Genomic DNA, 27,625 nt, shown 5'->3' on the forward strand with positions numbered 1-27,625 from the left:
GGGCTTATCAAAGCGAGGGTTCTCAGATTCTGTTATTGATACTCTTGTTCAGGCCAGAAAGCCTGTAACTAGAAAAATTTACCACAAAATATGGAAAAAATATATCTGTTGGTGTGAATCTAAAGGATTCCCTTGGGACAAGGTAAAGATTCCTAGGATTCTATCCTTTCTTCAAGAAGGATTGGAGAAAGGATTATCTGCAAGTTCCTTGAAGGGACAGATTTCTGCCTTGTCTGTGTTACTTCACAAAGAGCTGGCAGCTGTGCCAGATGTTCAAGCCTTTGTTCAGGCTCTGGTTAGAATCAAGCCTGTTTACAAACCTTTGACTCCTCCTTGGAGTCTCAACTTAGTTCTTTCAGTTCTTCAGGGGGTTCCGCTTGAACCCTTACATTCCGTTGATATTAAGTTATTATCTTGGAAAGTTTTGTTTTTGGCTGCAATTTCTTCCGCTAGAAGAGTTTCAGAATTATCTGCTCTGCAGTGTTCTCCTCCTTATCTGGTGTTCCATGCAGATAAGGTGGTTTTACGTACTAAACCTGGTTTTCTTCCAAAAGTTGTTTCTAACAAAAACATTAACCAGGAGATAGTCGTGCCTTCTTTGTGTCCGAAACCAGTTTCGAAGAAGGAACGTTTGTTGCACAATTTGGATGTTGTTCGCGCTCTAAAATTCTATTTAGATGCTACAAAGGATTTTAGACAAACATCTTCCTTGTTTGTTGTTTATTCTGGTAACAGGAGAGGTCAAAAAGCAACTTCTACCTCTCTCTCTTTTTGGATTAAAAGCATCATCAGATTGGCTTACGAGACTGCCGGACGGCAGCCTCCTGAAAGAATCACAGCTCATTCCACTAGGGCTGTGGCTTCTACATGGGCCTTCAAGAACGAGGCTTCTGTTGATCAGATATGTAGGGCAGCGACTTGGTCTTCACTGCACACTTTTACCAAATTTTACAAGTTTGATACTTTTGCTTCTTCTGAGGCTATTTTTTGGGAGAAAGGTTTTGCAAGCCGTGGTGCCTTCCATTTAGGTGACCTGATTTGCTCCCTCCCTTCATCCGTGTCCTAAAGCTTTGGTATTGGTTCCCACAAGTAAGGATGACGCCGTGGACCGGACACACCTATGTTGGAGAAAACAGAATTTATGTTTACCTGATAAATTACTTTCTCCAACGGTGTGTCCGGTCCACGGCCCGCCCTGGTTTTTTAATCAGGTCTGATAATTTATTTTCTTTAACTACAGTCACCACGGTATCATATGGTTTCTCCTATGCAAATATTTCTCCTTAACGTCGGTCGAATGACTGGGGTAGGCGGAGCCTAGGAGGGATCATGTGACCAGCTTTGCTGGGCTCTTTGCCATTTCCTGTTGGGGAAGAGAATATCCCACAAGTAAGGATGACGCCGTGGACCGGACACACCGTTGGAGAAAGTAATTTATCAGGTAAACATAAATTCTGTTTTTGCGACGCCCACGATGGGCGGACCTAGAAGAGGCGGCAATTTGTGTTGCGCACCTTTTTTCCCTTACTTCCTAGTGATCGGAAGGGGAAGTAGTACAGCATCTCTTTCTATTATGCAAACTCTTTTAATTTATGCGTGTCTAGGAACTGAGTCCGCTTTTCTGCATCTGCTGAGTTCCGGATCTGTTAGAGAAAGAGAGCCCCGGTGTCAACAGGCAGGTATGCACCTCAGCAAAGAGCTGAGGTGTAAAGGTGATCTGCAGTATTGTTTAGGTTTACTGTCCTCTCTGCATATAAAAAATAAAAAAGGTTACCGTTTAAAATTTAAAGTGACAGTAACGTTTTTTTCTGTTTTAAATTTTATAATTTTTTTTTAACTTTTTATTTGATATTTGGATCCATTGTGAGTCAGAATGGACCAAGAGGCTTTGCAAAATGTCACTTATTCTTTGTGTTTTAATACCAATGTGGAACCAACACCTTTCTGTTCCTCTTGTATTGAGAGAACTTAAAATTATAGGGATAGACTCTTTTCTGAGCCAACATTTTCCAAGGCGGATGCTGTTCTTGAGTCTGACAAAGGTCAATATATGCCGCAGCTTTCTCCTCAAGCGTCCCAACTTGTATCGCCCACACATGCAGTGACCTGTGCTTCCTCTTTAACTCCTCTTGGAGTTATGTTGCAAGACAACGCTTCTCTCATGTCCTCTGCGGTTTCTGATGCATTATCTTCCTTTCCCATGCTGCAGGGAAAGCGCAAGAGGAAAAGTAGACATTCAGTAGGTGAGGTTACTGACGCAGTTGTTGCTATTTCGGATGCCCCGTCCCAGAAGCCTGAGGAGGAGGATCCTTCGGTAGCATCTGAAGGTGAGATCTCAGACTCTGACAGTGTAATTCATCCTGCTGATACTGAAGTTGTATCCTTCAGGTTTAAGCTTGAGCACCTCCGTCTGTTACTTAAGGAGGTTTTAGCTACATTGGACTACAGCGTCACTATGGTTGTAGTTAATCCGAAGAAATCCAGTAAGCTATACAAATATTTTGAGGTTCCTTCCTCGGTAGAGGTTTTTCCTGTACCAGACCGAGCTTCTGAGGTCATTGCTAAAGAATGGGAGAGACCGGGTATCCCTTTTTCTCCATCTCCTATAGTTAAAAAGATGTTTCCCATAGCAGACTCTATCAAGGAGGCTTGGCAAACAGTACCCAAGGTGGAAGGAGCTGTTTCCACTCTGGCCAAGAGAACCACTATCCCCATAGAGGATAGTTGTGCCTTTAAAGATCCTATGGACAAAAAAATTAGAGGGGTTACTCAAGAAGATGTATGTACACCAAGGTTTACAATGGCAACCTGCTGTGTGCATTGCTACCGTCACTAGTTCTGCGGCATATTGGTTTGATGTGTTGTCTGATGCTATTAGGACAGACACTCCCCTTGATGAGATCCAGGATAGGATAAAAGCCCTTAAATTGGTTAATTCCTTTATTACTGATGCTTCCCTACAGGTTATCAAACTGGGAGCAAAGATTTCAGGTTTTACTGTTCTAGCCCGCAAAGCTTTATGGTTAAAACCTTGGTGTGTCATCTAAGTCTAAACTTTTAGCGATTCCTTACAAAGGGATGACCTTGTTTGGACTGGGTTTGACAGAAAAAAAATCTCTATTACGGGAGGAAAGGGTCATCTTCTCCCTAAGGATAAGAGAAACAAGCAAAAGGGAAGTCAGAGTAATTTTCGTTCCTTTCGAAATTTCAAGGTAAATTCTTCTACGCTTCCAAGCAAGAACAGTCTAAGCCTTCCTGGAGACCCAATCAGTCTTGGAACAAGGGAAAACATTCGCAAGAAGCCTGCTATTGATTCAAAGACAGTATGAAAAGCCTGCCCCCGATCCGTGACCGGAACTTGTAGTGGGCAGGCTTTCCTTCGCTCAGGCTTGGGTTCGAGATGTTCAGGATCTCTGGGCAGTGGACATAGTGTTCTTAGGGATACAAACTAGAGTTCCAAAATGTTCCTCCCAGAGGCAGGTTTCTGCTTTCAAGATTATCTGTAGACCAGACAAAAAGAGAGGCGTTCTTACACTGTGTATGGGACCTCTCCGACCTGGGAGTGATGGTTCCGGTTCCGATGCAGGAACAGGGTCTGGGGTTTTATTCCAATCTGTTCGTGGTTGACCAATTTTAGATCTCAAGAGTCTAAACAAATTCCTCAGAGTACCATCCTTCAAGATGGAAACTATTCGTTCCATTCTCCCTTTGGTACAAGAGAGTCAATTTATGACAACGGTGGATTTAAAGGACGCGTACCTGCATGTTCCCATTCACGGGGATCATTACAAATTTCTAAGGTTCGCATTTCTAGACAAACACTTCCAATTCGTGGCTCTTCCTTTCGGTCTTGCCACAGCTCCTAGAATTTTCTTAAAGGTTCTGGGATCTCTGTTGGCGGTGCTCCAATTACGTGGCATTGCAGTGGCGCCCTATCTGGACGACATCCTGGTCCAGACGCCATCCTTTCAACAAGCAAGGTCCCACACGGAAATATTGTTATCCTTCCTGCGATCTCACGGAGGGAAGGTAAATTTGGAAAAGAGCTTCTTAGTTCCAAATACAAGGGTAACTTTCTTGGGAACCATAATAGATTCCCTATCAATGAAGATTTTTCTGACAGAAGACAGGAAATCAAAGATTTTCGATTTCTTTCCTAGCGCTTCAGACCGTTCCTCGGCCATCAGTGGCTCAGTGCATGGAGGTAATCAGGCTGATGGTGGCGGCAATGGACATCATCCTGTTCCCACCTCAGACCGCTTGTTTCTACCTCAGACCTCTGCAGTTAAACATACTCAGTCAATGGAACGTAGATTATGCGGATTTGTCTCCACGAATACTATTGGAGCAGGAGACAAGGGATTCTCTTCTTTGGTAATTGTTTCAGGATAATCTCTCCTAGGGAACCTGCTTTCACAGACCCTCTTGGGTGATTGTGACAACAGATGCCAGCCATCTAGGATGGGGAGCAGTCTGGGGCTCTCTAAAGGCCCTGGGAACTTGGACTCGGTCAGAGTCTGTTCTACCCATAAACATGTGCTGAGAGCAATCTTCAATGCTCTTCTGGCCTGGCCCCAGTTAGCCTCGGCCCAGTTTATCAGGTTCCAGTCGGACAACATAACTTCAGTGGCTTACATCAATCATCAAGGAGGAACGCGGAGTTCCTTAGACATGACAGAGGTAGCCAAGATAATTTGGTGGGCGGAGACCCACGATTGCTGTCTCTCGGCGATCCACATCCCAGGGGTGGACAACTGGGAGGCGGAAGTGTTTTCCAGCCTGATTCTCAAATGGGGTCATCCGGAATTGGATCTCATGGCATCTCGGCAGAATGCCAAGCTTCCGAGGTACGGATCGAGGTCAAGGGACCCTCAGGCGGTATTGGTAGACGCCCTGGCGGTACCTTGGAATTTCAGTCTTGCATACCTATTTCCTCCGTTTGCTCTTCTTCCTCAGGTCATTGCTCGAATCAAGCAGGAGAGGGCGTCGGTGATCCTCATTGCACCGGCTTGGCCTCGCAGGATTTGGTATGCAGACCTGGTGGAAATGTTATCTTTTCCACCTTGGCGACTTCCGTTGAGGAAGGACCTTCTACTTCAAGGGCTCTTCCTTCATCCAAATCTAGTTTCTCTGAAGCTGACTGCGTGGAGATTGAATGCTTAATTTTATCCAAGCGGGGATTTTCAGATTCAGTCATTGAGACCATGATTCAGGCTCGTAAACCTGCGACTAGAAAGATTTACCACAAGATATGGCGTAAATATCTATATTGGTGTGAAACCAAGGGCTACTCTTGGAGCAGAGTTAGGATTCCTAGAATTCTGTAATTTCTCCAAGAAGGTTTGGAGAAAGGTTTCATCGGCAAGTTCCCTAAAGGGTCAAATATCTGCCTTGTCTATTTTGTTACATAAGCGTCTGGCGGACCTACCAGATGTGCAATCTTTTTGTCAGGCCTTTGTCAGGATCAGGCCTGTGTTCAAACCAGTTACTCCTCCCTGGAGTCTTAATTTAGTTATTACGGTTCTTCAAGGGGCTCCGTTTGAGCCCATGCATTCCTTAGATATTAACTTGTTATCTTGGAAAGTTTTGTTTCTCGTGGCTATTTCATCTGCTAGTAGAGTGTCAGATCTCTCTGCATTACAGTATGAGTCACCTTACCTTATTTTTCATTTGGATAAGGTAGTTTTATGTACAAAGTTAGGTTTTCTTCCTAAGGTAGTTTCTGACTGGAACATTAATCAGGAGATTGTTGTCCCTTCATTGTGTCCTAATCCTCCTCCTCAGAAGGAACGGCTTCTGCACAATTTAAACGTTGTACATGCTCTAAAATTTTACTTACAGGCGACTAAGGAATTTCGTCAGTCTTCTACTTTGTTTGTGGTTTTCTTTTTGGCTGAAGAGTATCATACATTTTGCCTATGAGATTGCTGGACAGCAACCTCCAGAGAGGGTTACGGCTCATTCCACGAGGGCTGTTTCTTCCTCATGGGCTTTCAAAAATGAAGCTTCTGTGGAACAGATTTGCAAGGCTGCAACTTGGTCCTCTGTTCCAGTTCCTTTTATCAGGGGTGTTTTTTCCCCTCCTTTGGTGCTCCATAGGGGTTCTATCTTTCTATTTGGTTTTCTATGCTCTCTATGTAGAGCTTATTTCATCTTGAGGGTTGATATACGGTTCTCTCTTCCTTTATAAAGGGGATGGATAATTTCCTTTCATGAGGAAAATCTGTTTTTTCAGGACCGTATTGTTTTCAGTAACCTCGTTCTGATTCTTGATTTCTGGGATCTAGTTTTTTTTTTTTTTTATATATACTGTATCCTGTTTTTTCTTGGTTCTGGTTGCTCCCGTTTTTTGTGGTGCTGGTTTCTCTATCGTCTGCGAGGAGTTTTAGGAAATCTCTTGTCCTTTCCAGTTGCTTTGGAATGGAGTTTTTGGGATAGGTGGTTCTTAACCGGTTTGATTTTCAGACAGAAGGTCTCCTAGGCCTTTTGAGCTAAAATGCTCTATATGCTTGCCCTGCTGTTTTCCTTCGTTGGTACTGTGGGTGGGTGATGTTTACAGTCCGATTTTTTTTTTTTTTTTTTGGCTTGGCATGTTGCTATCTATCTTCAGATTTTCATAGATTTCTGGTTTGTCCGCCCTGGTCGCCAGTATGCGGTATATATTTCCATATTCTGTGAAACTTTCCTTTGATCTATGGGGCAGTTTGTCTTATAACTTCCATTGAAGTGGGAGAGAGTCTTCTGGGATTCCTTCTGTTTTCTCTTAGGAATCTTCGGTCACTTTTGCAGTTGGGTTCTTTCTGAAATAGAACCTTTTTCTGACTCTGAGAGCTCAGCAGGAGCTCGAGGGACTTTCCTCTGGTGTGTCCTTTTGACGGATCTGTACCTTTGGTGGGATCTGATCTAGGTTCTCTGGGCGTTAGTGCCTATCCTAGTATTGCCCTTAGGGGATCTTGGTCAGGGATTCTTAAGTAGATCTCTGGATCCTTCGGTACTGGGGAAGTTTATTCTTCCTTGTTAGCTTTGATTATGTCACCTCTTCTAGGTTAATCAATCTGTCAGGGATGGCATCAGGGTACCTGATTGCTCTTTATTTGTGCTACGACTTGTTTTCGTTGTTGGTCTTCTCCATTATGGGTGCTCCTTATTATGGAGTTTGACAGGGTGTGCGCCTTTGGGTTTTGATGTATCGTGGAAGGGTTTTTTCGGAAGGGTGTCCGTTTCCTTCCTCAGCTTGTCGCTGGTCCCTCGTTTTACTCTTTGGGTTGGTGGCCTTCCCCCCTGTTTTGATGGAGGGGTGTTGATCTCTCTGCTTTTATATTTCTTGAGGTTCTCTCTGGTCCTTCCAGGGGGCCCTGGAGAAAGGATTCTTAGCCGATTCTTGTTAGGATGGCTAGTTCTTAGCCGGAGGGTTTGCCTGGCTGTCGTGCGGTTATGGGTGAGCTCATCCGTCGCTTCTCCCTGGATATGTTGGCTCCTAAGCAGATGGATATCGGTTTCTGTTTTCTCTTGTTAAGTGTATCCAGTCAACGGATTATCCATTACTTGTGGGATATTCTCCTTCCCAACAGGAAGTTGCAAGAGGATCACCCACAGCAGAGCTGCTATATAGCTCCTCCCCTCACTGCCATATCCAGTCATTCTCTTGCAACTCTCAACTAAGATGGAGGTCGTAAGAGGACTGTGGTGTTTTATACTTAGTTTATTTCTTCAATCAAAAGTTTATTTTTAAATGGTACCGGAGTGTACTGTTTATCTCAGGCAGTATTTAGAAGAAGAATCTGCCTGCGTTTTCTATGATCTTAGCAGAAGTAACTAAGATCCTTTGCTGTTCTCACATATTCTGAGGAGTGAGGTAACTTCAGAGGGGGAATAGCGTGCAGGTTTTCCTGTAATATAAGGTATGTGCAGTTAAAATATTTTTCTAGGGATGGAATTTGCTAGAAAATGCTGCTGATACCGAAGTAATGTAAGTAAAGCCTTAAATGCAGTGATAGCGACAGGTATCAGGCTTATTAATAGAGATACATACTCTTATAAAAGTGTATTTTAAAACGTTTGCTGGCATGTTTAATCGTTTTTTACATATGTTTGGTGATAAAACTTATTGGGGCCTAGTTTTTTTCCACATGGCTGGCTTGAATTTTGCCTAGAAACAGTTCCCTGAGGCTTCCCACTGTTGTAATATGAGTGGGAGGGGCCTATTTTGGCGTTTTTTTGCACAGCAAAAATTACAGACACAAACATCCAGCTTCTTCCTGCATGATCCAGGACTTCTCTGAAGGGCTCAAAAGGCTTCAAAAGTCGTATTGAGGGAGGTAAAAAGCCACAGTAGAGCTGTGGCAGTTGTTGTGACTGTTTAAAAAACGTTTTTGTCATTTGTTATTCCATTTTTGGTATTAAGGGGTTAATCATCCATTTGCAAGTGGGTGCAATGCTCTGCTAACTTATTACATACACTGTAAAAATTTCGTTAGTGTAACTGCATTTTTTCACTGTTATTTTAAAATTTGGGAAAATTTGTGTTTCTTAAAGGCGCAGTAACGTTTTTTATATTGCTTGTAAACTTGTTTTAAAGTGTTTTCCAAGCTTGCTAGTCTCATTGCTAGTCTGTTTAAACATGTCTGACACAGAGGAACCTACTTGTTCATTATGTTTGAAAGCCATGGTGGAGCCCCATAGGAGAATGTGTACTAAATGTATTGATTTCACCTTAAACAGTAAAGATCAGTCTTTATATCTATAAAAGAATTATCACCAGAGGGTTCTGTCGAGGGGGAAGTTATGCCGACTAACTCTCCCCACGTGTCAGACCCTTCGCCTCCCGCTCAGGGGACGCACGCTAATATGGCGCCAATTACATCAGGGACGCCCATAGCGATTACCTTGCAGGACATGGCTGCAATCATGAATAATACCCTGTCAGAGGTATTATCTAGATTGCCTGAATTAAGAGGCAAGCGCGATAGCTCTGGGGTTAGGAGAGATACAGAGCGCGCAAATGCTGTTAGAGCCATGTCTGATACTGCGTCACAGTATGCAGAACATGAGAACGGAGAGCTTCAGTCTGTGGGTGACATCTCTGACTCGGGGAAACCTGATTCAGAGATTTCTAATTTTAAATTTAAGCTTGTGAACCTCCGTGTATTGCTTGGGGAGGTATTGGCTGCTCTGAATGACTGTAACACAGTTGCAATTCCAGAGAAATTGTGTAGGCTGGATAGATACTATGCGGTGCCGGTGTGTACTGACGTTTTTCCTATACCTAAAAGGCTTACAGAAATTATTAGCAAGGAGTGGGATAGACCCGGTGTGCCCTTTTCCCCACCTCCTATATTTAGAAAAATGTTTCCAATAGACGCCACTACATGGGACTTATGGCAGACGGTCCCTAAGGTGGAGGGAGCAGTTTCTACTTCAGCAAAGCGTACCACTATCCCGGTTGAGGACAGTTGTGCTTTTTCAGATCCAATGGATAAAAAATTGGAGGGTTACCTTAAGAAAATGTTTATTCAACAAGGTTTTATTTTACAGCCCCTTGCATGCATTGCGCCTGTCACTGCTGCGGCGGCATTCTGGTTTGAGGCCCTGGAAGAGGCCATCCAGACAGCTCCATTGAATGAAATTATTGACAAGCTTAGAACGCTTAAGCTAGCTAACTTATTTGTTTCTGATGCCATTGTTCATTTGACTAAACTAACGGCTAAGAATTCCAGATTCGCCATCCAGGCGCGTAGGGCGCTATGGCTTAAATCCTGGTCAGCTGACGTGACTTCAAAGTCTAAATTACTCAACATTCCTTTCAAGGGGCAGACCTTATTCGGGCCTGGCTTGAAGGAAATTATTGCTGACATTACTGGAGGCAAGGGTCATACCCTTCCTCAGGACAGGGCAAAATCAAAGGCCAAACAGTCTAATTTTCGTGCCTTTCGAAATTTCAAGACAGGAGCAGCATCAACTTCCTCCGCTTCAAAACAAGAGGGAACTGTTGCTCATTTCAGACAGGCCTGGAAACCTAACCAGTCCTGGAACAAGGGCAAGCAGGCCAGAAAGCCTGCTGCTGCCCCCAAGACAGCATGAAGGAACTGCCCCCTATCCGGAAACGGATCTAGTGGGGGGCAGACTTTCTCTTTTCGCCCAGGCGTGGGCAAGAGATGTTCAGGATCCCTGGGCGTTGGAGATCATATCTCAGGGATATCTTCTGGACTTCAAAGCTTCTCCTCCACAAGGGAGATTTCATCTTTCAAGGTTATCAGCAAACCAGATAAAGAAAGAGGCATTCCTAAGCTGTGTGCAAGACCTCCTAGTAATGGGACTGATCCATCCAGTTCCGCGGACGGAACAAGGACAGGGATTTTATTCAAATCTGTTTGTGGTTCCCAAGAAAGAGGGAACCTTCAGACCAATCTTGGATCTAAAGATTTTAAACAAATTCCTCATAGTTCCATCATTCAAAATGGAAACTATTCGGACTATCCTACCCATGATCCAAGAGGGTCAGTACATGACCACAGTGGACTTAAAGGATGCCTACCTTCACATACCGATTCACAAAGATCATCATCGGTTCCTAAGGTTTGCCTTTCTAGACAGGCATTACCAATTTGTAGCTCTTCCCTTCGGGTTGGCCACTGCCCCGAGAATTTTTACAAAGGTTCTGGGCTCACTTCTGGCGGCTCTAAGACCGCGAGGCATAGCGGTGGCACCGTATCTAGACGACATCCTGATACAGGCGTCAAGCTTTCAAATTGCCAAGTCTCATACAGAGATAGTTCTGGCATTTCTGAGGTCGCATGGGTGGAAAGTGAACGTGGAAAAGAGTTCTCTATCACCACTCACAAGAGTCTCCTTCCTAGGGACTCTTATAGATTCTGTAGAGATGAAAATTTACCTGACGGAGTCCAGGTTATCAAAACTTCTAAATGCTTGCCGTGTCCTTCATTCCATTCCACGCCCGTCAGTGGCTCAGTGCATGGAAGTAATCGGCTTAATGGTAGCGGCAATGGACATAGTGCCATTTGCGCGCCTGCATCTCAGACCGCTGCAATTATGCATGCTAAGTCAGTGGAATGGGGATTACTCAGATTTGTCCCCTCTACTAAATCTGGATCAAGAGACCAGAGATTCTCTTCTCTGGTGGCTTTCTCGGGTCCATCTGTCCAAGGGTATGACCTTTCGCAGGCCAGATTGGACGATTGTAACAACAGATGCCAGCCTTCTAGGTTGGGGCGCAGTCTGGAACTCCCTGAAGGCTCAGGGATCGTGGACTCAGGAGGAGAAACTCCTCCCAATAAATATTCTGGAGTTAAGAGCAATATTCAATGCTCTTCTAGCTTGGCCTCAGTTAGCAACACTGAGGTTCATCAGATTTCAGTCGGACAACATCACGACTGTGGCTTACATCAACCATCAAGGGGGATCCAGGAGTTCCCTAGCGATGTTAGAAGTCTCAAAGATAATTCGCTGGGCAGAGTCTCACTCTTGCCACCTGTCAGCGATCCACATCCCAGGCGTTTAGAACTGGGAGGCGGATTTTCTAAGTCGTCAGAATTTTTATCCGGGGGAGTGGGAACTCCATCCGGAGGCGTTTGCTCAACTGGTCCATCGTTGGGGCAAACCAGAACTGGATCTCATGGCGTCTCGCCAGAACGCCAAGCTTCCTTGTTACGGATCCAGGTCCAGGGACCCGGGAGCAACGCTGATAGATGCTCTAGCAGCTCCTTGGTTCTTCAACCTGGCCTATGTGTTTCCACCGTTTCCTCTGCTCCCTCGACTGATTGCCAAAATCAAACAGGAGAGAGCATAGGTGATTCTGATAGCGCCTGCGTGGCCACGCAGGACCTGGTATGCAGACCTAGTGGACATGTCATCTCTTCCACCATGGACTCTGCCTCTGAGGCAGGACCTTCTAATACAAGGTCCTTTCAATCATCCAAATCTAATTTCTCTGAGACTGACTGCATGGAGATTGAACGCTTGATTCTATCAAGGCGTGGCTTCTCCGAGTCAGTCATTGATACCTTAATACAGGCTCGGAAGCCTGTCACCAGGAAAATCTACCATAAGATATGGCGTAAATATCTTTATTGGTGTGAATCCAAGAGTTACTCATGGAGTAAGGTTAGGATTCCTAGGATATTGTCCTTTCTCCAAGAGGGTTTGGACAAAGGCTTATCAGCTAGTTCTTTAAAAGGACAGATCTCTGCTCTGTCTATTCTTTTGCACAAGCGTCTGGCAGAAGTTCCAGACGTCCAGGCATTTTATCAGGCTTTGGTTAGGATTAAGCCTGTGTTTATAACTGTTGCTCCCCCGTGGAGCTTAAACTTGGTTCTTAAAGTTCTTCAGGGAGTTCCGTTTGAACCCCTTCATTCCATTGATATTAAACTTTTATCTTGGAAAGTTCTGTTTTTGATGGCCATTTCCTCGGCTCGAAGACTCTCTGAGTTATCTGCCTTACATTGTGATTCTCCTTATCTGATTTTTCATTCAGACAAGGTAGTTCTGCGTACCAAACCTGTGTTTTTACCTAAGGTGGTTTCTAACCGGAATATCAATCAAGAGATTGTTGTTCCATCATTGTGTCCTAATCCTTCTTCAAAGAAGGAACGTCTTTTGCATAATCTGGACGTAGTCCGTGCCTTGAAGTTTTACTTACAGGCTACTAAAGATTTTCGTCAAACATCTGCCCTGTTTGTCGTTTACTCTGGACAGAGGAGAGGTCAAAAAGCTTCGGCAACCTCTCTCTCCTTTTGGCTTCGGAGCATAATACGCTTAGCCTATGAGACTGCTGGACAGCAGCCCCTTGAAAGGATTACAGCTCATTCTACTAGAGCTGTGGCTTCCACCTGGGCCTTTAAAAATGAGGCCTCTGTTGAACAGATTTGCAAGGCTACGACTTGGTCTTCGCTTCACACCTTTTCAAAATTTTACAAATTTGACACTTTTGCTTCTTCGGAGGCTGTTTTTGGGAGAAAGGTTCTACAGGCAGTGGTTCCTTCCGTTTAAGTTCCTGCCTTGTCCCTCCCATCATCCGTGTACTTTAGCTTTGGTATTGGTATCCCACATTTAATGGATGATCCGTGGACTGGATACACTTAACAAGAGAAAACATAATTTATGCTTACCTGATAAATGTATTTCTCTTGTAGTGTATCCAGTCCACGGCCCGCCCTGTCCTTTTAAGGCAGGTCTAAATTTTAATTAAACTACAGTCACCACTGCACCCTATGGTTTCTCCTTTCTCGTCTTGTTTCGGTCGAATGACTGGATATGGCAGTGAGGGGAGGAGCTATATAGCAGCTCTGCTGTGGGTGATCCTCTTGCAACTTCCTGTTGGGAAGGAGAATATCCCACAAGTAATGGATGATCCGTGGACTGGATACACTACAAGAGAAATACATTTATCAGGTAAGCATAAATTATGTTTTATTCCTGAGGTCATGAACACTTCTTAGCTGATTCTTGTTAGGATGGCTAGTTCTTAGCCGGAGGGTTTGCCTGGCTCATCTGTAGCTCATCCGTCGCTTCTCCCTGGATATGTTGGCTCCTAAGCAGATGGATATCTGTTTCTGTTTTATTCCTGAGGTCATGAACCCTTCTTAGCCTATTCTTGTTAGGATGGCTAGTTCTTAGCCGGAGGGTTTGCCTGGCTGTCATGCGGTTATGGGTGAGCTCATCCGTCGCTTCTCCCTGGATATGTTGGCTCCTAAGCAGATGGATATCTGTTTCTGTTTTATTCCTGAGGTCATGAACAATTGGTTTTCATTTCTTTTTGCTACAACGCGGCCGGCGGTCAGGCAGTTGCATTCAGATTTTGTCCTTCAGGACATTAGACACTTCTTGTCTAAGTTTGCATTGGTTCTTGGTATCGATGTGGCAGACGGTCCTTGAATTGTCTATTCATTGACCTGTTACGTTTCTGGAATATCTCTCCAGGTCCTAGTATCTCTTGAAGTCGGGTTATCCGCATTCTTGGGTCTTTTTTTCTAAGGAGACTTTTTCTTCTGGTTCTGCCACCTTTTTCTCTGGGTTTGTACCTCAGGGTCCTTTCAGACCTCTTTAGTATAGTCTTTTGTACCTGGGTTCTTCCTATGGACGTGTATGGTGTTGGGAGTCTTGTCCTCCTTGTCGATGTTTGTGGAGAAGTGTTTCTTAGTCTGATCTCAGTCAGCAGGACTTTCGTCTCCTCAGAGGTTTGTGTGTTCTTTTTGGGACCTTTGATTTTGTGTGATCCCTGACGTGGGTTCTTAAAGTCCTAATTGTTGGGCAGTTACTTGGTCCTGCTAACTTTTTTGGGTCTTTTGCTTCTGTTGAAGCAGTTCTCGGTACATGGGATTTTATTCAGGCTGCCCCCCCGTTAGCATTCAGTGTCCTCTATAGCTTGGGTATTGTTTTCCCAAAAGTAATGAATGCAGCTGTGGACTCTCCCTGTATTTAGAAGGAAAGCAAAATTTTTGACTTACCAGATAATTTCCTTTCCTTCGATACAGGGAGAGTCCACAGCTACCGACCGTGCTCTCCTGAGGACGGCTTTAAATTTAAATTGCTTTCTTCTGGCACCTTTTTCACCCTGATATTTCTCCTACTGTTCCTTGTTCCCTCAGCAGAATGACTGGGGGATGAGGGAGGTGGGGGAGGTATTTAAGCCTTTGGCTGGGGTGTCTTTGCCTCCTCTTGGTGGCCAGGTTCTGTATTCCCAAAAGTAATGAATGCAGCTGTGGACTCTCTCTGTATCGAAGGAAAGGAAATGATCTGGTAAGTCAAAATTTTAGTTTTTTCATATTATGATGTGGGATATATTTCTTTCATAAGGTGGTGAGAGTGCACAAGTCATTATCCCTTGAATTCTACTCCTGGTCACTAAGAGGAAGCAAAGATTTGCGCACTTAATTCCACCCACCTCTCTGGTATTCTAGTCTTTTCTTTGACTCCACATGAGGAAGGTGAAGAATAGAGGTGAACCAGATTGATTGTTTAGAGGGACCCTCAGACCGATTTGAGGCCCATTTTCCCCTCGGAGAACTGCTACTTCTATTTTATGTGTGGTTTTTGTGTGTGCACTGTACGGCAGTTAGTTAGTAACTGGGCTATTTCTCTATATTTTTTTAATTTTCCTTAGCTACTCCTTTGTTTGCAATGGGCATTTTTCAAATGTCTTATTACTGATGGATATTGTATTTTCATTCATTGTTATACTGTGCTAACTTTTTATACAGTGCATTATTATGATTTACTATTATCACACAAGGATGTTTTCCCTTTAATACTTGTTGCCCACGGTTGGCTGTATCATATATCTTAAACTTTATTCTACAAGGTCTCTGTTACATTGTTTCCAAAATGTTAACTGTTTTCACATGTATTTACAGTAGAAAAAAAAAGAAATAGGTGGTTATCTTTATTTTATTTGTGTATGTGTATTTTCATCTTAATATGAGGAGAGTCCACGGCTTCATTTCTTGTAGGAATACAGAACCTGGCCACCAGTAGGAGGCAAAGACACCCCAGCCAAAGGCTTAAATACCTCCCCCACTCCCCTCATCCCCCAGTCATTCTTTACCTTTCGTCACAGGAGGATGGCAGAGAAGTGTCGGAAGATTCGGAGTAGTCTCTTATGGAGGGTAGTACTCTTCGGAATGGGACTGGAGTTTCAAGTAGTCTTGTCAGCCTCTCAGTGAGAGCATTGACAAATGTTAGAGTCTGGAGATGCAGGGAGAGTTTTTCTGCAAAACCATCCAGACTCGTATTAACGGCTCCTAAGCAATCAGTTTCACCACCTGCTTCTATCACTCAGGTCCATGTCAGGTGCGATGCTACAAGACTGTCAAACTTGACAGGCTGTGTGTCTGTTCCACGGCAGAGATTCCGGTAAGATTGTTTCATATGATAACGTAAGAAAACAGAGTTACAGTGTGACTCCTTTATCTGTATAGAATCGAGGGTTAATATCTCCGGAAGTAGGTTATTGAACAGAGGGGATTTATACATAAGTTGCTTTAATATGTTTTATGCTGCAATATGTGTGAGATGAGGCTCATGCAAATGTGGAACATTTTAGGTTTTACTTTCATTTTTGAGATGACCTGTTATTTTTGTTGCGTTTCTCTCCTGGAGCAGGGGCGGTCCTGCATGGTACTCCATGTGACCGGCTGTGGTCTCATTGACTTCCTTTTTCCTGTTTGTGCGGTTTCTCTGTGGGGCCTGGGTCATAAAAGGTGGTGAGTGCCACGGACATTGGGGGTATAAAGGTGCCATTTATCTTGCTCTATTGTCCATCTTAAAGCACAAGCTATAGAGGACTCTGATGCGTTAGAGGGTACTCCCTCTTTTACTAAATCTAATACCTGTTTTTTATTGTGAGGAGGCTACAGTATACCCGCCTGCTCAATTATGTTCCACATGCCTCGATAAGGTATTTATATTTACAAAGACAAAGATGATTAGTAGCACTGAGCCGTCTACCTCTGAGGGGTCTCCCATTGCACTGCTAATCCTCCTTTGGGAGGGGCTCTATTACTGCCAGACTTTTCTGAACAGTTACAAACTGCAGTGTCTGCGGCCTTGATTGCTTTACCTTGCCCTGCTAAGCACAAGCGAAAGGTCAAATATTGCTATCCTTCCCAGGGGTCATCTACCAATTTGTTGGATTTATCTGATACTAGATTACCCGCTAATGAAGACCCCTCTGATAGTTCAGAGGGGGCTCTTTTTGGGTCGGAATCTGCTGCCTCTAAACCTCCGGCTGTGGAGGAACCAGACTTTAGATTTAGGATCGAGCACTTACGCTTTCTGTTAAAGGAAGTGTTGGATTAGTTAGAAGTTCCGGAACCTAAATTACTCGAGGAACCTTCTATTCCTAAGCTTGACAAAGTTTATGAGGACAGGGTGGTGCCACAGACTTTCCCGGTTCCCTTAAAGATGGCAAATATTAAGAATGAATTGGAGAGACTTGGATCTTCTTTTTCCCCTTCTTCTTTTAAGAAATTGTTCCCCGTTCCAAACTCTCAATTAGAATTGTGGGTGTCTGTCCCTAAGGTGGATGGAGCTATTTCCACGCTTGCTAAGCGCACCACTATCCTGCTGGAGGGTAGTTTGTCGTTTAAGGAGCCTATGGATAAGAAGCTTGAAACTTTATTAAGAAAAATGTTTCAGCACACAGAGTACTTGTTTTAACCTGCAGCAGCGGTTGCTGCGGTAGCTGGAGCCTCTACCTATTGGTGCGACATTCTATTAAAGATGATCGAGGTGGAAACTCCCCTCGACGAGATCCGGGAAAAAATGAAAGCCTTGAGGGTAGCTAATTCTTTCATATGTGATGCAAACATGCACATTATTTGCCTGAATGCCAAAACATCAGGTTTTTCTGTTCTAGCCAGTAGGGCTTTCTGGCTGAAGTCTTGGACTGAGGAAACGACTTCAAAATCTAGATTACTTTCCCTTCCATTTAAGGGGAAGATTCTTTTCGGTCACTGGGGGCAAGGCTGCCTTCCTACCGCAGGATAAGAATAAACCTAAAGGAAAGGTCCTAATTTTTGTCCCTTTCGTTTGGATAAATCCCAATGCCAGCAGCCCTCCATGAAGCCTGATCAGTCCAAGGGAACTTGGAAACCATCTCAATCTTGGAATAAATCCAAGCAGAACAAGAAGCCCGCTGAAACGAAGTCGGCATGAAGGGGCAGCCCCCGATCCGGCGTTGGATTGTGTTGGGGGCAGACTAAATCTCTCTTTGTGGAGGCTTGGTTGGGGGATGTGCAAGACCCTTGGGTTCTAGAGGTCATAGCTCAGGGTTAAATGATAGGTTTCAAATCTCATCCGCCCAGGGGCAGATTCCGCTTATCAAACCTGTCTTCAAGACCAGAAAAACGAGAAGCTTTTTTTGGGTGCGTGAGGGATCTCTCCTCCCTGGGAGTAATTGTGCCAGTACATCTGTCAGAGAGAGGTCAAGGGTACTTCTCAAACCTTTTTGTGGTCCCAAAGAAGGAGGGTACGTTTCGCCTGATTCTAGACCTAAATGCCTAAACAAGTTTCTGTCAGTCCCATCATTCAAGATGGAGACGATAAGGTCTATTCTGCCCCTAGTTCAAAAGGGACAGTTCATTGCTACGATAGACTTGAAGGATGCTTACTATCATGTGCCAATAGACAAGGATCACTTCAAGTTCTAAAGATATGCTTTTCTGGACCAGCACTTCCAGTTTGTGGCTCTTCCTTTTGGACTCGCTACTTCTCCAAGAGTCTTTACGGAGGTTCTGGGGGCTCTGCGGTGGCAAGGTTACAGAGGTATTGCAGTAGCGCCATACTTGGACGACATCCTGGTCCAGGCTCCATCCTGCCGATTGGCAGAAGACCATTCAAGAGTTCTTCTTCCTCTTCCACCACCACCACCACCTCCTCTCCCACCACCTCTCCCACCACCACCACCTTCTTCTTCCATCACCACCTTCTTCTTCTTCTTCCACCACCTCTTCTTCTTCCACCACCACCTCTTCTTCTTCCACCACCACCTCCTCTTCTTCCACCACCACCTCCTCTCCTTCCACCACCACCACCTAAGGGCTATCTGTGGCCTGGTGTATGGAGGTAATTGGGCTCATGTTATCCAGCATAGATATCATTCCATTCGCTAAGGTTCCATCTCAGACTTCTTCAGCTGTGCATGCTGAGGCAATGGAACGGCGACCACTCGGATCTTTCTCAACAGATTTCTCTGGACAACCGGTTGAGAGAATCGCTCTCTTGGTGGCTCTGTCCAGATCGCCTGTCCCAAGGGACATCCTTCTTGAGACCATCCTGGGAGATTGACTACGGCTCAGGAGACCATCTTGAGACCATCCTGGGAGATTGACTACTCCTCAGGATAGGGAGCCGTTTGGGGTGCCAGGAAGGCACAGGGCCGGTGGACTCGAGAGGAATCTCTTCTCCCGATCAACATTTTGGAACTTTGAGCGATCTTCAATGCTCTGAAGGCTTGGCCTCTTCTGGGTTTGTCCCAGTTTTTCAGATTCCAATCGGACAACATTACCACGGTGGCTTACATCAACAATCAGGGGGGAACAAGGAGCTCCCTAGTAATGAGGGAAGTATCTCGGATTCTGGAATCCACATTCCGGGTGTGGACAACTGGAAAGCGCATTTCCTCAGCAGACAATCCTTTCATCCGAGGGAATGGTGTCTCTATCCCAAGGTGTTTGCGGAGATTTGCAACAGATGGGGGACGCCGGAGATGGATCTCATAGCATCCCAATTCAATTCCAAGCTACTCAGATACGGCTCGCGGTCCAGGGATTGACAAGCAGAGCTGATAGATGCATTAGCAGTGCCTTGGACGTTTAAACTAGTTTACATCTTTCCGGGTAGTGGCCCGCATCAAGCAGGAGCAAGCTTCAGCGATCCTAATTGCTCCATTGTGGCCCAAAGGATGTGGTTTGCGGATCTGGTGGGGATGTCCTCATCTCCTCCATGGAGGTTACCTTGTCGCAGAGAGCTGCTAGAACAGGGTCCCTTTGTTTATCAGAATCTAGATCCTTTGAGGCTGACTGCATGGAGATTGAACACTTAGTCCTAGCCAAGACAGGTTTTTCTGAGAAGAGTGATTGATACTCTCATTTAAGATAGAAAGCTGGTCACTAGTCACATCTATCATAAGGTGTGGAGGACCTACTTATTCTGGTTATAAGAGCGTGGATTACCCTGGCATAAGGTCAGGCTATCCAGGATTATTTCCTTTCTCCAAGATGGTTTGGAGAAGGGACTTTCCGCTAGCGACTACCTGGTACTCCTTATATACTTTTTCAAAGTTTTACAAATTTGACGTTTTTGCTTCGGCTGAAGCAGCTTTTGGAAGAAAGGTTTTGCAGGCTGTGGTGCCCTCAGAATGGGGTCCAAATCTCTCTTACCCTCCCATTTTCATTCAGTGTCCTCTGGAGCTTGGCTATATGTTTCCCACAAGTAAGGAGTGAAGCCGTGGACTTTACTCATATTAAGATAGAAAACATAAATTATGCTTACCTGATAATTTCCTTTCAAACTGTATGAGGAGAGTCCACGGCCCCCGGCCGTTTTCTAAAGTTTTTGTTCTTCTGGCACCATTTATACCCTGATATTTCTCCTACTGTTCCTTGTTCCCTCGGGAGAATGACTAGGGGATGAGGGGAGTGGGGGAAGTATTTATGCCTTTGGCTGGGGTGTCTTTGCCTCCTAGTGGCCAGGTTCTGTAATTCCCACAAGTAAGGAATGAAGCCGTGGACTCTCCTCATACAGATGGAAAGGAAATTATCAGGTAAGCATAATTTTTGTTTTTTCATGGAGCATACTAAAATTTGTTCCCCACTACCTTACATTATCTAGACGGTAGATCCACTGATAACTATTTTATTTTCTATTTTGCAGGATTGTTACTAGTTCAGCTTTGCAAATCCTGAATAGATCATTTTCTAACTGTTTAATGCTGCTCTTGCCTCTAAAGCAGGGGTCTCAAATTCAAATGACCTGGGGGCCACTGGACAAATTCTCCCATGAGGGCCGCTTGCAAAATTTCAAACTTCGAAAACAAAATTTAACTATATACAGTACTAGTTGGTGCTTGCTGTTGCTGTCAGATGCTTAGCAGTGTTTGCTCTGAATTAGATGAGCCACGTCTGCCTTAAAGGGACACTGAACCCAATTTTTTTCTTTTGTGATTCAGATAGAGCATGCAATTTTAAGCAACTTTCTAATTTACTCCTATTATCAAATTTTCTTCATTCTCTTGGTATCTTTATTTGAATTGCAAGAATGTAAATTTAGATGCCGGCCCATTTTTGGTGAACAACCTGGGTTCTTCTTGCTGATTGGTGGGAAAATTAATCCACCAATCAAAAAGTGCTGTCCAGAGTACTGAACTAATAAAACAGCTTAGATGCCTTATTTTTGAAATAAAGATAGCAAGAGCACGAAGAAAAATTGGTCATAGGAGTAAATTAGAAAGTTGCTTAAAATTGCATGCTCTATCTGAATCACAAAAGAAAAAAATTGGGTTCAGTGTCCCTTTAAGTGAGTTAGCAGTTGAGATGCTAACAGCCTGGAGATGGGCATAAGTTTGTCCACCTCTCTTCAAATTTCATCTGCTCAGCATCAAATTTTCTTTTCTTATTTAAAAACCGACATTATGGAGTATTAAAGGGTCAGAGAAGGTTGTCCCCTGCCAAATGTAATTTGCTGTTTTTCAACTCCTCTCTTGACAGCACTTTGTAAAATGCAAGCTGAGATAATTAAAAGGAAAAATATATATCTGTATATTAACTTTATTTAATAAAAACAAACAAACAAAAAAACCTGTTTGTCCCTATTCCTGCTTACTGTTTTTTGCAAGGGAGGGGGCTAAATCCCTAGTGGTCCAATGAGAGATTATTGCTAGTTCGGCAATATATTTAATAAAAAGGAAACTGACAGTGCGCCCGAAGGCTTTAAGGTAGCTTGAGCTCTGACCAGGCCCAAATGCTGCGGCCTACCAGGAAATTTCCTAGTATCCTGGTGTGCGAGTCCTATGGGCTGCATGTAATCGGTTTACAGCCCACGGGCTGGTACTTTGAGACCCCTGCTGTAAAATAATCTGTCCTCCTTCTGTTTCCTCAATAAAAGTGAGTTCTTCTAATTTTACTCCAGAATTTAAAGGTCTGTGCACTCTGTAGTTGTGATGGCTATGCCTCCTCCAAGTATGCACAAAAGTTTTATATCTGAAAGTCCTCATTAAGTTACATTATCATGTTCTTCTGCATCACCAAAAGTCAGAACACCTTAGGATGCCCTTATAGTTTTCATACTTGGACACCTCAGGTTGTTTTCTTAATGTGAATTTTCCTTCTTAATATGAGGAGAGTCCACCGCTTCATTCCTTACTTTTGGGAATTCAGAACCTGGCCACCAGGAGGCAAAGGCACCCAAGCCAAAAAGCTTAAATACCTCCCCCACTTCCCTCATATCCCAGTTATTCTTTGCCTTTCGTAACAGGAGGTTGACAGAGAAGATACAGAGTAGTTCCTTATGGAGGGTATCTACCCTTCGGAATGGGACTGGAGTTTTAAGTAGTTTTGTCAGCCTGTCAGTGAGAGCATTGAAAAAAGTTAGGGTCTGGATATGCAGGGAGACTCTTATTAACAGCTCCTAAGCAATCAGTGTTGACGAGTTTCACTGCCTGCTTCCATCACTCAAGTCCATGTCAGGAGCGATGCTACAAGATTGTCAAACTTGAGAGGCTGTGTTTCTGTTCCACGGCATAGATTCTGGTAAGATCATTTCATTTTTTTTTATACACTTATGATAACGCAAGAAGACAGGGTCACAGTGTGGCTCCTTTTATCTGTATGTAACCAAGGGTTAATATCTCCGGAAGGGGATTTTTTGAACAGGGGGGATTATTCACATAAATTGTTTTATTATGTTTATGCTGTGACATGTGTGAGATGAGGCTCAGGCAGATGTGGAATGTACAGGTTTTCTTTCATTTTTGGGTTAAGCTGTGCAGTCGTTTAAGCTTGGTGTGCTTTTTCCTATAGCAGGGGCGGTCCTGTATGGTGCACCACGTGACTGGGTGTGGTCACACTGATTTCCTGGTTCCTGACCATGCGGTTTTGAGGAGACAAAGCCGTTTCTCTGTGTGGCCTGGGTCATAGGAGGTGGTGAGTGCCCCAGCCATTGGGGGTATAAAGGTGCTGTTTCATATTGTTTTCTATAGTCCGTTTTATAAGCTTAAGCTATGGAGGACTCTGATACGTTAGAGGGTACTCCCGCTTTATTTAAGTCTAATACCTGTCTATATTGTGAGGAAGCCCCAAGGTATACCCGCCTGCTCAATTATGTTCCACATGCCTTGATAAGGTAATCATGTCAAGGAAAGTCAATATGTTTAACTGTCCACCTCTAAAGAGTCTCAGTCCCGTGAGCTGCATACCCTACAGTCATCTCCTATTACACATGCAGCTTCCCGTAGCACTCCTGATCCTCTATCTGGAGGGACCCTTTTACCGCAAGACTTCACTGAACAGTTACAAACGGCAGTTTCTACGGCCTTTAGTTCTTTACCTCGCCCTGCTAAACGCAAGCGAAAGGTCAAATATTGCTATCCTTCCCAGGGGTCATCTACTAGCTTATTATAGTTATCGGATACGAGATTATCAGTTGATGAAGACGCCTCTGATACTTGGATGCTCTTTCTGGGTCGGAATCTGCTGCCTCTAAGCCAACAGCTGCGGAGGAACCAGACTTTAGATTTAGGATTGAACATTTACGCTTTCTGCTAAAGGAAGTTTGGGCTACTTTAGAGGTTCCGGAGCCTAAATTGCCTGAGGAACCTTGTATTCCTAAATTAGTTAAGTTCTAGGAGTACAAGGTTGTACCACAGACTTTCCCGGTTCCCGTAAAGATGGCGAACATTATTAAGAATGAATGGGAAAGACTTGGTTCGTCATTTTCCCCTTCTTCCTTTAAAAAAATTATTCCGGTTCCAGGCTCGCAATTGGAGTTGTGGGGCTCCATCACCAAGGTGGATGGCGCTATCTCCACACTTGCTAAGCGCACTACTATCCCGCTTGAGGATAGTTCGTCGTTTAAAGAGCCCATGGATAAGAAGATAGAAACTCTTAAGAAAGATGTTTCAACATACAGGATATTTGTTTTTTCGACCGGCAGCGGCTGTTGCTGCGGTTGCTGGAGCGGCTACCTACTGGTGTAATTTCTTAACTCAGTTGATCGAGGTGGAGGGTCCCTTCAACGTGATCCAATAAAGAATCAAGGTCTTAAGGGTGGCTAATCCTTTTATTTGTGATGCAGATCTGCAGATTATTTGCCTGAATGCCAAGGTTTCAGGTTTTTCTGTTCAAGCCCGTAGGGCTCTCTGGCTGAAGTCTTGGTCTGCGCATATGACATTGAAGTCAAGACTTCTTTCGCTTCTATTTAAGGGAAAAATTATTTTTGGTCCATGCCTGGACTCGATTATCTCCACGGTTACTGGATGCAAGGGTGCTTTTTACCACAGGATAAGAAAAACAAACCGAAGGGACAAGGTCCTAAATTTCGTTCCTTTTGTTCGGATAAATCCCAATTTCAACAGCCCTCCACAAAGCCTGAGCAATCCAAGGGAACTTGGAAGCCGGCTCAGCCCTGGAATAAGTCCAAGCAGAACAAGAAGCCCGCTGAATCAAAATCGGCATGAAGGGGCGGTCCCCGTTCCTGCTCTGAATCGTGTAGGGGGTAGACTGGAAGATTGTGACTACGGACGCAAGTCTCTCAGGATGGGGAGCTGTTTAGGGTGTCAGGAAGGCACAGGGCCTGTGGACTCGAGAGGAATCTCTCCTCCCGATCAACATTTTGGAACTTAGAGCAATCTTCAATGCTCTGAAGGCTTGGCCTCTTCTGGGTTCGTCCCAGTTTATCAGATCCAATCAGACAACATAACCTCGGTGGCTTACATCAGCCATCAGGGGGGAATGAGGAGCTCCCTAGCAATGAGGGAAGTATTTCTGATTCTGGAGTGGGCGGAGGCCCACAACTGCTCGCTGTCAGCGATCCACATTCTGGGTGTGGACAACTGGGAAGCGGATTTCCTCAGCAGACTATCTTTTCATCCGGGGGAATGGTCTCTCCATCCCGAGGTGTTTGCGGAGACTTGCAACAGATGGGGCCTGAGATGGCTCAATTCCAAGCTACCCAGATATGGGTTGCGGTCTAGGGATCCTTATGCGGAGCTAATAGATGCATTAGCAGTGCCTTGGAAACCCATCAACCCATCAGATCTACATTTCTTCTACAAGATACGAGTCCACGGATTTCATCCTTACTTGTGGGATATTATCCTCCTGCTAACAGGAAGTGGCAAAGAGCACCACAGCAGAGATATATATATATATATATATATATATATATATATATATATATATATATATATATTTCTTCTGTTATGTGTGATCAGTCCACGGGTCATCATTACTTCTGGGATATAACTCCTCCCCAACAGGAAATGCAAGAGGATTCACCCAGCAGAGCTGCATATAGCTCCTCCCCTCTACGTCAGTCCCAGTCATTCTCTTGCACCCAACGACTAGATAGGATGTGTGAGAGGACTATGGTGATTATACTTAGTTTTTATGACTTCAATCAAAAGTTTGTTATTTTAAAATAGCACCGGAGCGTGTTATTACTTCTCTGGCAGAGTTTGAGGAAGAATCTGTCAGAGTTTTTTTACTATGATTTTAACCGGAGTAGTTAAGATCATATTGCTGTTCTCGGCCATCTGAGGGAGGTAAAGGCTTCAGATCAGGGGACAGCGGGCAGATGAATCTGCATTGAGGTATGTAGCAGTTTTTATTTTCTGAATGGAATTGATGAGAAAATCCTGCCATACCGTTAAAATGACATGTATGTATACACTTCAGTATTCTGGGGATGGTATTTCACCGGAACTACTCTGTTAAAGGTCACTAATCCTTTTTAATAACTATTTATCAGGTTAAACGTTTTTGCTGGAATGTAGAATCGTTTACATTGCTGAGGTACTGTGTGAATAAATATTTGGGCATTATTTTCCACTTGGCAGTTTTTTTGCTTTAATTGTGACAGTTTCGTTTCTCTTCACTGCTGTGGGGGAGAGGGAGGGGCCGTTTTTGGCGCTCTTTGCTACGCATCAAAAAATACCAGTCAGTTACTTTTATATTTCCTGCATGATCCGGTTCATCTCTGATAGATCTCAGGGGTCTTCAAACTTCTTTGAAGGGAGGTAAATTCTCTCAGCAGAGCTGTGAGAATTCTTATAGTGACTGTGAATAAAAACGTTGCTTTGTATTTTTTATGTCAAATTTAATTATTGTTATTTTACTAATGGGAACAAACCTTTGCTAAAAGTTTTGTGGTTTTAAAGTTTGATGCTATAACTGTTTTTCAGTTCATTATTTCAACTGTCATTTAATCGTTAGTACCTCTTTGAGGCACAGTACGTTTTTTGCTAAAAAAGATTATAACCAAGTTGTAAGTTTTTCTGCTAGTGTGTTAAACATGTCTGACTCAGAGGAAGATATCTGTGTCATTTGTTCCAATGCCAAGGTGGAGCCCAATAGAAATTTATGTACTAACTGTATTGATGCTACTTTAAATAAAAGTCAATCTGTACAATGTGAACAAATTTCACCAAACAGCGAGGGGAGAGTTATGCCGACTAACTCGCCTCACGCGGCAGTACCTGCATCTCCCGCCCGGGAGGTGCGTGATATTTTGGCGCCTAGTACATCTGGGCGGCCATTACAGATAACATTACAAGATATGGCTACTGTTATGACTGAAGTTTTGTCTAAATTACCAGAACTAAGAGGCAAGCGTGATCACTCTGGGGTGAGAACAGAGTGCGCTGACAATGCTAGGGCCATGTCTGATACTGCGTCACAGCTCGCAGAGCATGAGGACGGAGAGCTTCATTCTGTGGGTGACGGTTCTGATCCAAACAGATTGGACTCAGATATTTCAAATTTTAAATTTAAATTGGAGAACCTCCGTGTACTACTAGGGGAGGTCTTAGCAGCTCTCAACGATTGTAACACCGTTGCAATACCAGAGAAACTGTGTAGGTTGGATAAATACTTTGCGGTACCGGCGAGTACTGACGTTTTTCCTATACCTAAGAGACTAACTGAAATTGTTACTAAGGAGTGGGATAGACCCGGTGTGCCGTTCTCACCCCCTCCAATATTTAGAAAGATGTTTCCAATAGACGCCACCACTCGGGACTTATGGCAAACGGTCCCCAAGGTGGAGGGAGCAGTTTCTACTTTAGCTAAGCGTACCACTATCCCGGTGGAGGATAGCTGTGCTTTCTCAGATCCAATGGATAAAAAATTAGAGGGTTACCTTAAGAAAATGTTTGTTCAACAAGGTTTTATATTACAACCCCTTGCATGTATCGCGCCGATTACGGCTGCGGCAGCATTTTGGATTGAGTCGCTTGAAGAGAACCTTAGTTCATCTACGCTAGACGACATTACGGACAGGCTTAGAGTCCTTAAACTAGCTAATTCCTTCATTTCGGAGGCCGTAGTACATTTAACCAAACTTACGGCTAAGAACTCAGGATTCGCCATACAGGCACGTAGGGCGCTGTGGCTAAAATCCTGGTCAGCTGATGTTACTTCTAAGTCCAAATTACTTAATATACCTTTCAAGGGGCAGTCTTTATTTGGGCCCGGCTTGAAAGAGATTATCGCTGACATTACAGGAGGTAAGGGCCACGCCCTACCTCAAGACAAAGCCAAAGCTAAGGCTAGACAGTCTAATTTTCGTCCCTTTCGGAACTTCAAAACAGGAGCAGCATCAACCTCCACTGCACCAAAACAGGAAGGAGCTGCTGCTCGTTACAGGCAAGGCTGGAAGCCTAACCAGTCCTGGAACAAGAGCAAGCAGGCCAGGAAACCTGCTGCTGCCCCAAAGACAGCATGAACCGAGAGCCCCCGATCCGGGACCGGATCTAGTGGGGGGCAGACTCTCTCTCTTCGCCCAGGCCTGGGCAAGAGATGTTCAGGATCCCTGGGCACTAGAGATCATATCTCAGGGATACCTTCTAGACTTCAAATTATCTCCCCCAAGGGGGAGATTTCATCTGTCAAGGTTG

General features: G+C 44.2%; 1 protein-coding gene across 1 annotated transcript in view; it reads left to right on the forward strand.

Moving 5' to 3' along the window:
- AP1G1 (adaptor related protein complex 1 subunit gamma 1) overlaps window positions 1-27,625 on the forward strand; it is a gene marked incomplete in the record, with an annotated part of 574,973 nt that overhangs the window by 98,544 nt on the left and 448,804 nt on the right.

Source organism: Bombina bombina, chromosome 1, assembly GCF_027579735.1.
Source record: "Bombina bombina isolate aBomBom1 chromosome 1, aBomBom1.pri, whole genome shotgun sequence".
Lineage (NCBI taxonomy): Eukaryota > Metazoa > Chordata > Amphibia > Anura > Bombinatoridae > Bombina > Bombina bombina.